General features: G+C 39.5%; 1 long non-coding RNA gene and 2 pseudogenes across 1 annotated transcript; all 3 read right to left on the minus strand.

Moving 5' to 3' along the window:
- Window positions 1-20: 20 nt before the first annotated feature.
- On the minus strand, window positions 21-1,541 carry LOC148977486 (uncharacterized; annotated as a pseudogene).
- Window positions 1,542-1,669: 128 nt separating this feature from the next.
- On the minus strand, window positions 1,670-2,121 carry LOC148977487 (uncharacterized). Its single transcript, XR_016169772.1, has 2 exons — window positions 1,897-2,121; window positions 1,670-1,802 (listed from the first exon to the last, which is right to left on the minus strand). It is a non-coding gene; the product is annotated as an uncharacterized LOC148977487 (long non-coding RNA).
- Window positions 2,122-11,012: 8,891 nt separating this feature from the next.
- On the minus strand, window positions 11,013-17,568 carry LOC148977488 (uncharacterized; annotated as a pseudogene).
- Window positions 17,569-17,845: the final 277 nt, after the last annotated feature.

Here is a 17,845-nt window from a genome sequence, read left to right on the forward strand (position 1 = left end):
AGCCAAGTGGAAAAGCTAATCAGGTTGTAGCTTTGACCCTTTAGGATTGTACGGGCATAACGGGCAAAGTTGGTCACATGCTCTGTGGGCAGTTTACTGAGTAGTTGCTGTACATGAGAAGCACAGGATAATTCAGATTTAACTTGGTCTTGGCCCGAAGATTGGAGCATGCCAACCAAAGCTCGAACCTTTAATGCGAAGCTACTAAATGCTCTGCTGTCACCTGGTCTCACCCTGGGGAGAGCTAGAATGGCTTTGATTTCTCTCAAAACTAGTTGGTGAGGTTGCCCATATTTCTGCTGTAGTGCAAAAAGAGCCATACTGTAAGGCCTAGGATCGTTAGCATAAGCTAAAGCTAGATCACGAGCTGGAGAAAATTTTAAATGATCTAACAAGATATGGAATTTGTAATGTTCTGGCTCATGGGGTGACAACAAATTTGTCAATGCTAGCTGCAACATTGCAAATTCTTGGGGATCATCATTAACCAGGAAAGGAAAGGTAGGTCCCTGAACACGAGAAGTAGGATAGGAAGGAACAGGATATGATGCATACTATGGTTGGGAATATGGATAAGGATGAAGGAATGGAATTGCAGTTGACTGGGTAGTGGGAACAATTGGTTGAATATGTGGGGCAGGAGGTTGTACAACATCATTCCCTACCTGACCTACAGATTGCATGTGAGGGCCTACATTAGCTGAGGCTACATGAGGAATTGCCGAGCTAGAGGATGGTCCTAATGGCTGTGAATACTGAGAAACAGCATACCGAGGCTGTGGAGGTAACTGTGCTGATGTTACTTGTGAGGATAACTGAGAATGAACCATGGCAGAGGAAAATGAACTACATGGTAAAACTGGTTGTGGTGGACCAGTTGGTTGTACCAACACTGGTGATGTTTGCACTTGAGGGGACTGACAATTAGAAGGCCCAGGAACCAATGGAACAATAGAAGGTTGTAACATACTAAATTGTAGTTGTGATGCTATATCATGTGTGTGCATCTGTTGGGGTGGACTACGTAACAATGAGGAAGGAGGAAGAGGCAGAGAACTAGGCCTACTAAATGGAAGCAGTGAAGGAACAGTTGAGGAATTACATTTCTCACATGTAGGTTTCTTTTCAGCTGTCTTAATACATGCACACAATTCTTGAACAATAGATGGATTAACTAAGGCATTATCATCATCATCAGAAGCATCATCAAAAGACTCAGAAAATTCAGAATGTCTGGAAGAAACTACTAACTGTGACATTTTAGACATCATCTCACCAAGCATACCCTTAAGTCCAAGTATTTCTTGTTTAACATCCATATCGAGCAAATCATGTTGAGGCTGTTCACAAGGAGCCAATGAGCTTGGGGAATGTCTTAAAGGTGGATTTTCATACTGAGTTTGGTGATGATCACTTACAACTAGTGTTGGTGAGGGAGGCGGAGGAGGACCATATTCTCTCACCATACAGTCAACAAAACGGGCAGGAGGTCTTCTGCTTCTCAGGCTGCGCCGGATTGCAGGTCTGGCATGGTAATCCATTCCACCAAATTTCTATCTCCGGCTCGAAGGACCATATATGGTTCTCAGATGTTAAATGTATCCAAAGTTCGTTGGAGTTGTAGAAACTTGATGGTGTGTCTGATTAAAACACATGGAAAAAATACCAGTCCTTTGCTCTCTTTTATTTTCAGTTCAGGATGATAAAGTCTTAATTCACATGGAGCTGACACACATGATGCCAATGAACAGATGTTAATGGAGGGACAGGATAAACAGGACGTACAAGATGGTCTTTAGTCACTACAAACAATACAATAAAGGAAATTAAACTCATATAATTCATCAGTAACATGTCAACAACATATATTTTAAACAATTGACAAAACAAACTTACTCAACGCATCCTAAGGAAAGGACATGGTTGGGTGTCCATTCCAACCACCACACCTCACCAATACAAAAGGAAAAAAGGGAGGAAGTGAGGTCTACTTATAGACCTTGCCCAGGGGGTGTATGGGTAATGTAGTGAAACTGACAAAAGGATTGTGGGATATGAAGTGCAAATATGTAAGGAGAAAGAAAAAAAATAAATAAAAAGTATAATTAAAGGATCAAATTCACAACAATATATATATATAGAACAGATGATACATTGAGGATGTGGGGAAGGTGTGAGTATATGTGGGTGGGTTTGGTGTGCCTGTCTCCATCATGTGCATGATGCACTCTTATCTGGCTTACAGTTCTACAGATGATTGCATGATTGAATTGAAACTATAAGCCTCCAAGAGCATCTTCATGTAAAAATCCCTACTAAGAGATTGGTTAAAAGTTTTTGGTCTACCACACATCGCACTGACTTACACACAACTCACATCATATTCTGTGCAATGAGAGAATCTCACTCAGTAATGTAGTCGGATGGTAGCAGCATGTCTTGGTTGAGGGCCCAGTCAGTGCTTCCCTACAGCTGAATATGCGTGGTCAAACTGGAGCCGCTCCCGCCACACCAAACTGATTGACACAGCCCTCAACAATACCTGCCGCATTATCACGGTATGCACAGAGACAACGCCAGGCCCGTGCCTCTACACCTAGCTGGCATTGCTCCCTCCCATCCCCGCTCCCCACATAAGATGATCCATCGTCGCCCAAGACAGCACAGGAGAACACACGAGTTTGACACCTTGCACCCCCTTCATGGACAGACAGCACCTCCACCACGACTGAAATCCAGATCCAGTTTCCTGCAGACAGTCCCACCTCCAGACAACCAAAGAAACAGCATGGACAACATCTGTAAAGATGAATGGAACCAGCTACATACACAAGCCCAGGACTGGATGGAGAGAGGAATCACCCCTACTGAATGTCCCACCAGGGTGGCTAACCTGGAAGACCCTCAACAGACTACGAGTGGAACAGCAGGAAAGCACGGGACCACCAGACAGAAGACACATGCAGCTGTAAAGCTGTACAGACAATGACCCCACCCCCAGCACCGAGCTGAAATGACCCCATCAGCTGTGACCAGATAGTGACAGAATGACATCTAAGGTTGCAACAGACTCGAAGAAGAAGAAGAAGAACACGCAAGTGAACGCTATGTACTTACATAATTGGGCATGAACCACTCAGTAGGGAAGAGTAAACTGTGGATGATATGGAGAGCTGACGTGTGTTACAGAACTGCGGGCTATCACCTACTGTAGGTGAACCTGGCTGTTTCTTGCCTGTTTCTTTACACTTTTCCAATTATAATAGTTTAAAGTTACGATCCTGAAACTGATCAATCAATTGCCTTTATTAAGTTTCATACAATGTGCAGCTGAAAATATCTGCTAACCTAACGTGTGAATCAACTCATGGTCTATGTGAGTACATCTATAGCATAAGTAGAATAGAAGAATAGTCGGTTGTAATGTAACACACCACCTGTGTCACCACCTGGACCAAGGTAATTTTGAAGCCACTAGTACTATGGTAACAGAACAAGTTACTTACCAAAATAACGGCATCATCCAATAAATGAGACGTTAATTGATTTTTCTTTGTCTTACACACCCAAGACTCCTTCTCCATCTTGAATTTGTCCATTTTTTTTTCAGCCTTATATGTTGCGGCTGTGCTGCCTTGCACAAGGGGCAGACCTTGCATCCATTAAAAATTTTTTGTAGGCATGCAGGGCACGACTTCTTCAGCCCTCCACCAGGCATTATTATTCTGTAAACCATACAAAAGAAAAGGATGATTGGAATAACCATTGTATAAAAATATAAATTCCTTAACTGCAAGAGTTGTGAAGGTTTCCATAAAACACTTTGTCTTTCCAATACAATTATCTTACAATTATCATGTAATAGACAAAATTTCAGCTATGTCGCGACTGATATGTGTAACCAATCCAGGGTATCTAGCATAACACTATGTGACCTGCTGTTCCTACAGCAAAAATACAAATCATACATCATTATAATGAAACAAAATACAAGACTATCTTTAAATAACCTAAACTTGTGCTGTGTAGAAAATAAAAATCTTGGGATACTTACTGTATGAAATATGAGTTATGGTATGAGTAAGTATGAGTGAGTGAATGTGTGTGTGTGTGTGAGAGAGAGAGAGAGTGTGTGTGTGTGTGTGTGTGTGCGCGTGTGTGTGTGTGTGAGAGAGAGAGAGAGAGAGAGAGAGAGAGAGAGAGAGAGAGAGAGAGAGAGACAAGAAAGAGACAGAAATAGATAAATATAAAAAATGTGAAAGAATGGCTCTTAAAAGTGCCTTTTTTTGGTAAAGCTGTCTTGTATCTGTAACAGACAGAAATTATTATTAGAATGACCATTAGAACAAACATTTCTACATGCATATTTCATACATGAAATTCGCATTTCATTTCTACATGAAATTCATTCACAACATGACTTTAACTTTCTTGTGAACCGACAAATTGCTGATTGGCAATACTGTGGTTGAGAATGCCATCTGGCCACATCGACATGCATAAGTCTTTGATGCAATCAACCTGTTTTTGGGCTGTTTTTTTTTTTTACCCTTTTGGGGTTTTTTTTCTCTTTATCTTTTACATGTTCTATTGCTTAAGTCAAAATCAAAATATTGTGAGCCCCTTGGAATTATTTGGTTTTCTGTTTGTGTTGCTCTTGAAATTACATATATTAACTAAATCACTAGCAGCCTATTGGCAAATAAAATTATGCTGACAAAGATTTTAAGTAATAAACGTCTGTCTGTGAGTATGGTGTCCCTCGCATATAACTGACCACTCATCGCAATGACCCAAGATTTTAGCTGTGGCTTGCGCAGGGCACGGTGATGTCCTCGATTTTACAAGCTACCAATACCAGTACTAGGCCTACAGTAAAACATAGAGCAACGCATTGCAATGCATTTCAACACATAGCCTATATTTAAAATACATATAGGCCTATACTGTATATAAAAAAAAAAATAATAAGTAAAAAGCTTAAGATATTCTACATGACTAGCTAGCAAGAAACGTTGCATACACTGGGTACGTAGTTAATGCAATTTGAACTCCTAGCAATTATGGAGAAATTAACACCGAACTTAACAGGATTAACGTTACAGGGCCCTGTGCAACCGACACTGGTGTTAAAAAATAAAAAAAAAATAAAAAAAAAATAAAAAGATAGGTAGGCTTTTGATAGCAATTAACTTAGTCTTACATTTGCTTCGAATGAATCAACAATTCACATAACACAAGCTTTAGCGTTACTTACCGATCTGCTGACTGTGAACGTCGACCGCAAAATAGGAAAAAGGGCGCAATTCTGGGATGTAGCCTGCATGAGGAAGTAGACCTATGACGCGTCGCAGCAATGACATAATTTTCTGAATATTAATTAATAAAAATAATACAAAGAATCCTAATAAGCCTGCATTTTATGTTAAAAGGAGTAGCCTAGGCCTATAATAATATCAGTTTAACAATATTTAATATTGTTACACAATAAAACTTTTAAAAATAAAAATCCATGGTTTTGGACATTTTAATTCCAAACTTAATAGCAATGGAACACATTAATTAACACAGTCGACCTGAAGTTTTCAAATTTCTAAATGAGCAAACAAAAGCAACGCATAGAACGAGACCAAGTCCGTGAGTCCACCACAGATCCATTCCAGATCCGTGGTAGATAATGATAAGGCATTTTTCCTGCGATTTGGAGAACGTGATCAAATTGAATTTTAGGGCAAATGTCTAGTTAATTAGGCTGCATTACCATTAGGATAACAGAGTTGACCTGATGAATTAATTTAAATGAGCAAGTTCATTAAAACATTCAGTGAGTGGGAACTTTGGTTAGGCTAAATACAGAATCAAACTGATTTTTTATAATGGCAGAACAACATAGGCCGCCAGGTTAACATGGCATATATCTAAGTGAAAAGGCTATTTCAAATGCTGCATTTCTAAATGAGAAAGCACGTCCGTTGGGTGAGATCTGTACTCCGTCACGGGTATCCGTGTGTGGACCACGGAAGATGAGTCATTGACTTGCGCTGGAGTTATCCGTGGTATCAGCACAGACTCACTCCGTGCCGCTATCACAGATTTTAGTTCTGACCATAGCCAAGCGAGCAATAGGTGTAAACGCCATCAAACTGGATTTTATGAGGACGAGACAAAACTTCAAGTTATTACATGCCATTATTGTAATAGTCGACATAAAGCTTGAGTTTCTAAAGAAGCCAGCCACATTACAAGTTACGTCCATGAGGTCAGGTTGTTGAGGTCCGTGGTGCCATCACGGGACATCGGTTAGGCTAAATGAACTGAATATGGCAAGACAGTGCAACAATAACAATGTCATTATGGTTTTTGATGTTGGAAAATAAACTAATACTTCAAATGTTGCGTCTCCAAATGAGAAAGCACGTCCGTTGGGTGAGATCTGTTCTCTTTCATTGAAACGGGTATCCGTGTGTGGACCACGGAAGATGAGTGTGACTTGCGCTGGAGTTATCCGTGGTATCAGCACAGACTCACTCCGTGCCGCTATCACAGATTTTAGTTCTGACCGTAGCCAAGCGAGAAATAGGTGTAAACGCCATCAAAATGGATTTTATGAGGAAGAGACAAAACGTCAAGTTAATTACATGCCATTATTGTAATAGATTCGACATAAAGCTTGAGTTTCTAAACAAGCCAGCCACATCACGTCCACGAGGTCAGGTTGTTGAGGTCCGTGGTGCCATCACGGGGCATCGGTTAGGCTAAATGAACTGAATATGGCAAGACAGTGCAACAATAACAATGTCATTATGGTTTTTGATGTTGGAAAATAAACTAATACTTCAAATGTTGCGTCTCCAAATGAGAAAGCACGTCCGTTGGGTGAGATCTGTTCTCTTTCATTGAAACGGGTATCCGTGTGTGGACCACGGAAGATGAGTGTCATTGACTTGCGCTGGAGTTATCCGTGGTATCAGCACAGACTCACTCCGTGCCGCTATCACAGATTTTAGTTCTGACCGTAGCCAAGCGAGAAATAGGTGTAAACGCCATCAAAATGGATTTTATGAGGACGGGACAAAACGTCAAGTTAATTACATGCCATTATTGTAATAGAGTAGACATAAGCTTAGTTTCTAAACAAGCCACATTACAACGTCCATGAGGTCGTTGAGGTCCGTGGTGCCATCACGGGACATCGGTTAACTGAAACAGACTGAATTTGTATGACGGCAGGACAGAGCAATAGCTGTAATAAAGAGGTTAACGTCATTATGGCTTTTATTGTTGGAAAAGAAACTATAACTCTTCAAATGTTGCGTTTCCAAATGAGAAAGCACGTCCGTTGGGTGAGATCTGTACTCCGTCATTCAAACGGGTATCCGTGTGTGGACCACGGAAAGTGAGTGTCATTGACTTGCGTTGGAGTTATATCCGTGGCCGCATCACGGAATTCGCGGCGATTCCGTGATGTTTCCACGGATTTTGAGTTAAGGGCCCGTGGACATTTCACGGAATCCTGTGAGACCAGGTTGGTAGTTCCTATAACTCTTTCAGTACCTAGTCTAGAGCGAGGACTTTTTTTAGTTCCCTTTCCCTAGGTCTACGTTGATTGGTTCAACTTATATAAGTCATACCCACTGTCAACACAGAACTTGTAGCGCACTGTCAGCTATACGCTGTGTGTTTTTGCAAAACATTACAATGAGGATTAAGACAAACATAACGCATTCAACCAGCTGATTGCTAATAATAGCTAAACTTACATCGTTTTGTTTGCCTCCTGCGCTCTGCTCTTTTATCTTCTTCCATCATATTACTTAATATCATATTACGCTGGAGCCTTCGTCTTCTGTTTCTCTGTACAGAACTCAAGCATAATCTTTAAACGCCACCGTTCGTTCTCCGTTATTAAGGTCCCAGCAAGACAGAACCGGAACCAGGAACACGTCTAGGAACGCTACATCTAGTGATGACGCTATAAAGACCGTCGCCGTGCTTGCGTCCTACCAGTTCCTATGGCCACTTGTCCAGTGTGAATGCAAGCAGCAAAACCGAGTTTGGGGGAGAGTAGTTCTTAGAACTGTTTAGAAGTGGACAGTTCCTATAACTAAGTTCTTGTAACTTCTTGGTCGGAAAGCGGCTTCTGACTCTTACGTGACCATGGAGCGTATCTACAAAAAGTGCTCGTTTTGGCTAAAAACAAACAAAAGAACTAACAAAAAACGGGGTTACACCCCGGCTTTACCTGTGGCTGCGGTCACAATCATAGACTGGTCACTCTACTAACGTTAGACACTTAGCGCGAATATAGCCAAAAAACTATCTAGATACTCGCATCTACTCCACTGGAAAAAAGTTTGTGTTCTTTTATTTCAGGTAACTTAAAGTTCATGTCATTCTTTTACTAGTCACGTCATACGAATTCGCAATTCATAGTTGACCAAATTCGAACCCCTCCCCCCACTCCCATGTGTTTGAATGCAAGGTAGTTGGCAACCCTGATATAAACAGTCAATTTATTAAAATATCAAAGACTAACATTTCATATGTAATGACTATTTTATTGCAGCAGAAGTTTTAAGATTATTTGCACCATATTCAAATTCACGGGGCCGCCTGCCTAAATGTCCCAACACTGCTGGACCTTCAGCAAAAAGATAAAAAAATATGTCCTTCACCCATCTTTTTTTTTTTTTTTGCCTTTCCAAAAGAAAGGAATATGAGGTCCCAAGTCCCTCAGTAAAAAATAAATTGGAGAGGGCAGGAATAGGAGAGAAACAGATAACCTTTCCAGGTAAATCAATTGAAAAAATAAATATGCTTGCACTTTAATAATCCAACTCGTAATTAGAATTTAAGTTGCATATGTCCTTTATATTTTATCTTTGTTCTAGACAAATACTGCACTCCACAGGATTTTTCAGACCATCTTTTTCAGCATTTCCTTATCTTGAAAGAGTGTGGCGGTTTCCAGCTCTTGCGATCCAGGGGATCAACACGTTCAAAAATATTAGAGACAATACCCTGTCCAGACGATTGCTATTGCCCTGAGTACCTCTTAAGTAAGTCAGTCATGATTGGGAAAGCTGTCATATATATCAGGCCACTCCAGAAAGATATAGATGTGCAGGTAATTTTTTTTTGTTTTTAAAGTTAAAAACTGCTTAGTAGTATTCTTTAAATTTAGTATTCTATAATTACCAATATTAAGTGATAAACTACTTTTAAAAAAGGTAGTTTAGGATTTTCCCTAAATTAATATTTCTTTCTATTTAAAGATCACTCTACCTGATAAGGTTTATGTCTTTTTTCTTCTTGTGGTTCATTGAGAGTGATCAGCCTATATCCACTGGACCACTGACAGAATGCTTGTACTGCAATGAGAAGTATAGCCTGTCAGAAATACAAGACCATTTTGATGTTTGTGAAAAGTAGGTGATATTTAAACATTGATATACAATATTCAACATTTTATATATAAGACTCTTTTTTATGAGCGAGGAAATTACATTTATGAGCGAGGAAATTACATTTAATAATTTTCATCAATTATGTGTTAAATACGACTTCCCGAATGTCCCAACTTCGAGACATTTAGTGGTTTAATGCAGTGCTTCTCAAACAAAATCCTGGGGTTTGAGATAGATTTAGATGGAGACAAAATGTGCCCATGGGGGGTGGTGCCTCCAGGTCAGGTTTTGGAAGCACTTGTTTCATGCAGTGGTTCTCAACTCCAGTCCTCGGGACCCACATTTTCTATGTCTCTCTTTTTTTTCTCAGAGAGAATGTTTGTTTCTCTTTCAGTTCTCACAGAGAGACATTTTGTATGTCTCTCTCTGAGAACTGACACACTCAGTTCAGTTAATAGAGTCTATCCTACCAAGCTGAGGATCTGAATCAGGTGTGTTAAAGCTAGGGTATACGCTTTCAAAGATTGTTCATTATTAATATCCTCATTTAGATGCTGGTTATGGTTATATAGTACAATCCTAACAATATGAATAGAAAAAAGAACGAAAAAAATCCATTCACTCTATTGGCTGTACAGCCGCAGAAAAGTTGACCAATGTAAGCTGTGCGGACGCACAGCTTATATTGGTCAACTGCTCTCATCCAATCACCAGCTCCACTTGAAACTCCGCCTGACGCTCGCGTCTCCAACCCAACCGCACCCGCCCCCCTCTGTGCGCGAGCAAACAGCTGACAGACTGTCTATGGTAGCTAGCTAGTAGCGTCAGAACAGCAATGGATAAAGCAATGGATAAAAATATAAACGACAACAGCAAGCGGCCCCTGCTTGCCCCTACCGTAAAGTTTGGACGAAAGAGAAAGTCTGTGGAGGAAAGATCAGAGATTAAAAAGAAATGTGAAGAACGCCGCACTCAGTCTAAGTAGGATAAATATAGCGTCCTTTATTGACGGTTGGAGAAAGCTTCAGGGAGATCTGGGACTGAAAACGACGCTGACACGGATGACTTTTTGTTGAGCAGGTAAACATTTATTTATTCTTTTATGGTGTGACGTGTTACATGGCTTTTTATCAGTTTGACAACTTGCTCATGCTGCCGGTCGGCATTGGAATGTTAGCCGTATAGCATCGCATATCACGGGTCAAAATAATTATTCTTGTTCAAGGATTCTGTTCGAGCCGATCGGAATTTGAATTAGCTGCAATAACAATTACTGAAAACGAAAACCTTAGCAATACTAGTAGTATTATAATGGTGGTGGGGAGTTTAGAACATTTCATGTGTTGCTAATCTTGCGTTGACATGAACTCAAACGTGACATACGTCAGGGATCAGGTAGCACAGAGGGGAGGGGGGTGTGTGTGGAGGGGTGGGATGAGTTTTTTAAAACTTCCCTACCATCTCGACCGATTTTTAACATCGTATACCATAGCTTTAAATAAGGGAGACATACACAATATGCAGAGCAGTGGGTCCCGAGGACTGGAGTTGAGAACCACTGGTTTAATGGTTCAGCATAACAGGAAGTGTTAATTATTCTTGAGTTTAAATGTGCAAACATACAGTCCCTAAATCATCAGCAGCATCTCTGTCTTGCAACCACAGTTGATATGGAGATCGACCATTCTCCATTCTTAGTCTGTGCAAATTCCATGCTTCTTTAAAATTGTGAAGCTGATGTTGTAACTGGGAGGAAAAGGTCCAATGCAGAGCAAAAAGGTGGATCTCATCATCAGGGTTCATCAGTCAAGTCACTTCCAAGTGGTAAAACAATGCGTGGAAGAAATCAAGGACTTGTGTGTATACATCTCGCCAAAGACGTTCAATCCTAAAAAAAAAAAAAAACCAAGTATCACACTATGATCAATAAAATTCATATCTTTTTTATAGATCAAAGCCATATTTGTGTATTTAGATTTGAATTTGACAGGTGTTTGAATAGTCTTGACCACGGGTGTCCAATCCAGTACACGGAGATCTACCTACCTACCTGATCAAACACAACTGAATCCTAATTAGACTTAGCTAATTAAGATGTTTAGGTGCACTTGAAAATTACAGGCATGTGCATTTGAAAACCGGGGTTGGAACTGAACTTGGCAGGTAGGCAGATATCCAGAAAAAAGGAGACTGACCACCTCCATATTTGACCATATTTTAAATCCATATCCATATTTTTTTAAAGTTGCATGTAAAACTGTATATTGCTGTAAAATTTATAAGAACAAAACTGTACAGCAATTTTAGAGCAATTAACAACAGTTTTACAGGACTTTATTGATGACTTTTTTGTACGTAAACAAAACAGTAAGTAAGTAAATTGAACGAAAGCTTGATGATCAATGTATACTTTCTGCAGGACAGCTATCCCAAAGTATACATCCAGATCTAGTTAAGCTTGGTTCATGGATCAGAGAATGTTCTTAAGTGCCCTGTATAGTGATTTCATTCTCATTGAAAAGTTTTAGTGGAATTTGAAGAAAGCGGGGAGATTGCAGTAGAGAGGTGACGGATGCTTCTAAGAACTTAGGCAACGTTTGTAAAAAGGTTATAAAGAATAAATGATTCTGCTTTACATGGCCAACATAAATATATATAGGAAAAGCAGCATGATTTCAAACCACACAAGTATTTTTTCATTTACCTCTGATTGTGAACGCTCCTTCCCGTAATGTGAGAATTGCGGTTTTCTCCACGGTTCTGTACCATAAATTCAGCCACCTCAATGTTTTCTCCTCCTTTATCTGAACGAACACGAGATGGCAACCCATACTGGCTAACAGCACCAAGGAAAGTGTAACTGACAGAGAAGTCATTTAATATTTCATGTTTATTTGATTGTTGTATTAAGGACTCTTAATTTGAAACTGCCTTGTAAAGAGTGTGATAATGTGATAATGTGGATTGTGTTGCTGTATGGAAAGGAGTGATATCTATACAAAGACTGTTAAAGCGAATTTTACTCTGTTCAGAAAGTTTACAAAGACAACATTTATTTATTTGATTTATTTATGTTCTTTTATATTCTTTATTGTAACTTTATTTCTTGTATATTCAGTTCTCATGGCATCTTGAGTTGAATGGTTAACCTCATGGTGAACCAGTCAAGAAATCGCCTGTCATCAGAGAATCCTTGTGCTCGTGAAATTACTGGGGGGAGCTACAGAAAGCATCCAGCACAGTGGTGGCATTAGTAGTTAGTAGAAGCATTCAGATATACTACCAGACGACTAAACCCATCAATGCCTCCATGGATCACAAATCATCAGCTGATTTTAGACAAAAAGGATGATAGACAAGAAAAGAACATCAGAGTTTGTACCTAGTTTGAGTGGAACATTTCCATGACTTTTTCTGTCACCACCACCCTTATTAAATCGTATATTAAGTCTTGTATATAATTTAATAATTAATATAAATATAACAACAATGTTGTAATACAAAATATAATGCTTAATATTATGGTCTCACAGTATAAATGTGTAGTAAATGAAAATACAGTATGTTCCCTCACAAGGAGATCATACATTTTGGGGGTCCTTGTCATCAAAACATTTGATCACCCAATACCAGTTGGGTGTCATCCAAAAAATTGAATTACGTATTAATGTATGATTTCCATCAATATGCCACAGGCAGTTCGGAGCAGGAACGGAGTACTGTCTGCGATGAAGAGTCCGGTTAGCAAGGGCTCGAAGTTGTGTTCCCTCAGGGTCCACTCTGTGTAGTGATTCACGTATCCTAAAAACTTCAAAGGAGATATTGTGTTTTTTTTTATGTTGCGTTTAAAGTTAGAGTTTTGTCAAATCACTTCTACATGATGCAAAGTAAATACAAGAATTGGTAACACTTTATTTTCATAGTCCATTTAGACATTCAACTTACTATTAGTAACTTTGCCGCTACATGTCAACTAACTATCATTAGAGTATTACTAGACTGTTAGCTTAATATCTGCTAACACTTTATTTTGTTGGTCCCCCAACAGACATTCAACTGACTGTAAGTAACTTAGCAACTACAAGTCAACTTGTTCTCCTAACCTGAACCCTAACACCTAACCCTAACCTAACAGTCTACTGACAGTCTACTACAGCATACTAATACTCTAATGACACTTAGTTGACATGTAGTTGAAAAGTTACTTATAGTTAGTAGAATGTCTAAAGTGACTATCGAAATAAAGTGTAACCCAAGAATTTCCAAAAGAGTTACTGAAATAATAATGTTGAATGTTTTTTATTGGTTCTTAGAATTGAACTGGCAATGCTTGTGTGTACACCAAATAGCTTATTAGCTATTATCCTTATTAGCTATTAGCTTATTAGAGTATAGATTGAAGTCTGGTTTATACTTCTACACTGGACCAAAGCCGTATGCTTTGTGTATTAAAATAGGATTGTACCAAATATATCTGCAGTAGTTGTTCATTCATTGGGACTGAATGTAATAGTGCCTGATTGCTTGTAATGAAAATGCAAAGGCTGCTTACACACAAATATATAAGGAAAAGCTCATAGAACATGAATCCAAATAACAATTATTCATAACGTAAAATATCTGCTTGTGCTGTGCTTTACTCCTGTAGTCAACACCACTGGTTTGGCTGTGTACTTGCAAAACAATACAAACACACCAAAGCAGAGCTAGAATGCAAACAAGGCTATCCAGGTCTGCCATAGGTCCGACACAGAAGAATAAATGCCTGCAAATATGTAAACAAAAACACACTTACACTGAATCAAATGTCCACTTGCTTGGAGAAAAGCTCTCATCATACGGTACCCACACCGTGGGTGCTCCCTTTGAATCGTCATCACCGAACGGTCCAGTTCTGTATTGTCAATGTCAGAGTACAACTCTGAAACTCTGCGGAACAAGTGAATGATAGAGTAATAGCATTAGATGCATTTATGTGATGAATAGAATTGTGTAATAATCTATACACATATGTCTGTGTCTTATGTCAAGTCTGAATGTCCTAGTTAACTATCTATCAGATTATTCTATTAAATTGTATATTTTTCTGTTGCTTCAAGACGTTTCACCACCACAAGACAAAGCAGGTCTAAATACATCAGTCACACAGGTCAAGACTTGCCGGTAGTATGTATGTAAATCAATGTTACTTCAAAATTTAATTTAAGTAGGTAAATTAACAGTTACTGCATTTTTTTAAATGTTTTTTATTACAATACCCATGTCAGAATTCCGGAGTAAACCAGAATTACCAGTAAATCGGAGTAAACACAGAGATTATGGCCTTGAGGAATTTGCATAAAATAATTAAAATATATTTGACTTCCGGTGATGGGGTAACGTGACAGACGTGTTTGGTGACCGCTCTCCGAGATTGATGGAAAATACCCACCAAAACTCTATTATTAATAGAGTAAATTAAAGGGTTAGTTCACCCAAAAATGAAAATTAAGTCATTAATTACTCACCCCCATGCTGTACCAACCCCGTAAGACCTTCGTTCATCTTCGGAACACAAATAAAGATATTTTTGATTGAATCTGAGAGCTGGATCACTCTTCCATAGACAGCCTGAGGGACTGGCTCTTGACGGCCCAGAAAGTCATTAAAAGAAAAGGTTTAAATATTCCATGTGCCTACAGTGGCTCTAATATAACTTTATCAAGCGATGAGACTACTTTTTGTGCGAAAAAAACCCGTAAATAACGACTTCATTCGACTTTCCATTACTTCCTTATGGGCGCATGCGCGAGAACTGAGACGAGACCGTTCTTCTTCGACTACTTTTTGTTACCTGCTCACCGCTTAGGAGTTTTACCGCCCCCTACCGTATAAGATGACGCACTGATATAGCCGGAGGCGCAAAACGTTCTGTTTACAAGCAGTACGTCATCTTATACGGTAGGGGGCGGTAAAACTCCTAAGCGGTGAGCAGCCGCCAGCCGGTAACAAAAAGTAGTCGAAGAAGAACGGTCTCGTCTCAGTTCTCGCGCATGCGCCCATAAGGAAGTAATGGAAAGTCGAATAAAGTCGTTATTTACGTTTTTTTTTCGCACAAAAAGTAGTCTCGTCGCTTGATAAAGTTATAGTTGAGCCACTGTAGGCACATGGAATATTTAAACCTTTTCTTTTAATGACTTTCTGGGCCGTCAAGAGGCAGTCCCTCAGGCTGTCTATGGAAAAGTGATCCAGCCCTCAGATTTAATCAAAAATATCTTTATTTGTGTTCCGAAGATGAACGAAGGTCTTACGGGTTTGGTACAGCATGGGGGTGAGTAATTAATGACTTAATTTTCATTTTTGGGTGAACTAACCCTTTAAGCATTTGAGTGGGGTTCAAAACGTTAAAGACCAAAAAAGACGCAAAATGCCAAAAGGAGACAAATCAACCGCGACAAAAGCTAGCAACGCAACCGAGCAAGCAAGCTCTAGCCCGGGCGGAACTAACAAAACCTCGAGCGCGATATTGGAAGCAATCAGTGTTGCCAGATGTACGATAATTATCGTATTTGTCCGATAATTTTGACCTCTGTACGATGTACGATCAATAATGAAAAAAATCCCATAATGTACAATAATTTCAGAGTTTTTAGTCGTTCGTCCAAACACACATCCTACCGCTTCTCTCTCTGACCCCGAATCATTTTGCAGGCTCCCCTGCCAGCATGCAAGCACCTAACACACACACACACGCGGTGTCGCCGTGTCGCCCGCACGTCAACACTACACTACAGTTTTGCTGAAGAAGACAGTTCAGTTAAATCAGTCTAAACAAAACGAAACAGTGAAGTGATAAAAAAATGAGCTCAGAAAGGAAAGGTGAGGACAGTGGAGGAGTGAAGAGAAAGGCAGAGTCTGAAGAGCACTGGAAAAGTAAGCATAGGCCACAAACATATAGGACAGAGTGGGAAAAAGACCCCACTTTTTTTAGGATGGCTAAAACCGGTTCCAGGAAACGATGCTAAAGCAGTCTGTCGTTGACCAGTGGAGGCGATTGCTTGTCATGGCCTTGAGTGAACACACGAAAGAAATGGATGTCGATGAATTTTGGCATCATATTTCTACGTTGGAAGAATTTGAATAGAATAGAATTTGAATGTTTCTAGAGTCGATTGTGCACTTTTTTTCTCTCTGTATCATAGTTAAATTATAGTCTAGTTCAAATTGTGAACTGTCGGCATATCTTTTGCACTAAGGCAAAAAAAAGTTATTTATAATTTATAAATAACAATTATAGTTTGAGCGTATTACACAGCTTGTTTAAATTGGCTGTAAAATAATGTGAAAAATAAAATTGTTGGAAAATAGCTTTATATTATGCATTTGGTTTGTGTACGATAATTTTTCTCAAAAAACGATAATTTTGAGGTTTTGGTACGATACTTTGACATTTCTAATCTGGCAACACTGGAAGCATTAGAAACGCTTAAATCCGAACTGAAGGAGGACAATGACAAACTAAGGAAGTACATCAATGACCTGCGCCAGGAGATGGGTAATAAACTCGACAACCTGACGGAGGAGAATGGAAGAACCGGAGAACCGCGTGGGATGTGTTGAGGACATGACACTGGATTTGACCGAAGCGCTGACTGAAAGCATTAAGCGACAGAGGAGTATCCAAAACAAACTGACGGATCTTGAATCTAGATCGCGAAGGAACAACATTCGACTTTTCGGGGTGGAAGAGGGAGAGGAAGGGAAGTCGGTGAAGCAATTCGTGACAGACTTCCTCAAACGTGAGTTACCTTTGCCAGCGGACTTGGATCTTAAAATCCAGCGAGCCCACAGAGTCTTTGCAGCTAAGCTCTGACCAAATAATAACCCGAGACAAATTATATCAAGGGCAGGGAAACGAGTCTTGGTCACTGCCCAGTATGAATGGGTTTTCAGACCGAGGGATAATTTGCTCTGTCATATACGTTTGTATTTGAAGAAGAGCACTCGTGGTAATTATTCCTCCAGGTTCGTCTTGCTTCTTGAGAACTTCATCAAACATCATCATGAAGGTGCTCTTGCTCGTGTGTCTGCTTGACCCACTTGCTTCTGCATGAGAAACCTTCTCTGCTGGATCTGCTGCAGCAGCTAAGGCAGTTGTCCCCCTCTTCAGTGCATCTTCCATCTTCTCGACCTCTTGTATCAGGGCATTTTTTGCATGCCTGGCAGTGTCTGCATTTGAAAAGCATCTGAGACAAAACATGCAGAATAAATAGTCTATTTTTATACAAACGTTACATGGTCATTACAGCTATATAAAAGTTGTCATTTATCTTTTTTTGGAATTGTTTCTTAAACTAATTAAAAATGAATTTATTTATTTTGTTTTGCGATGAAAGTGCAACTGTCAGTGAAATTATTTACAGATGCATTCTGATAAAATTCCAAGCTGCAGTGTAATT

The sequence above is a fragment of the Pimephales promelas genome, chromosome 9 (assembly GCF_988280905.1).
Source record: "Pimephales promelas chromosome 9, fPimPro1.hap1.1, whole genome shotgun sequence".
NCBI lineage: Eukaryota > Metazoa > Chordata > Actinopteri > Cypriniformes > Leuciscidae > Pimephales > Pimephales promelas.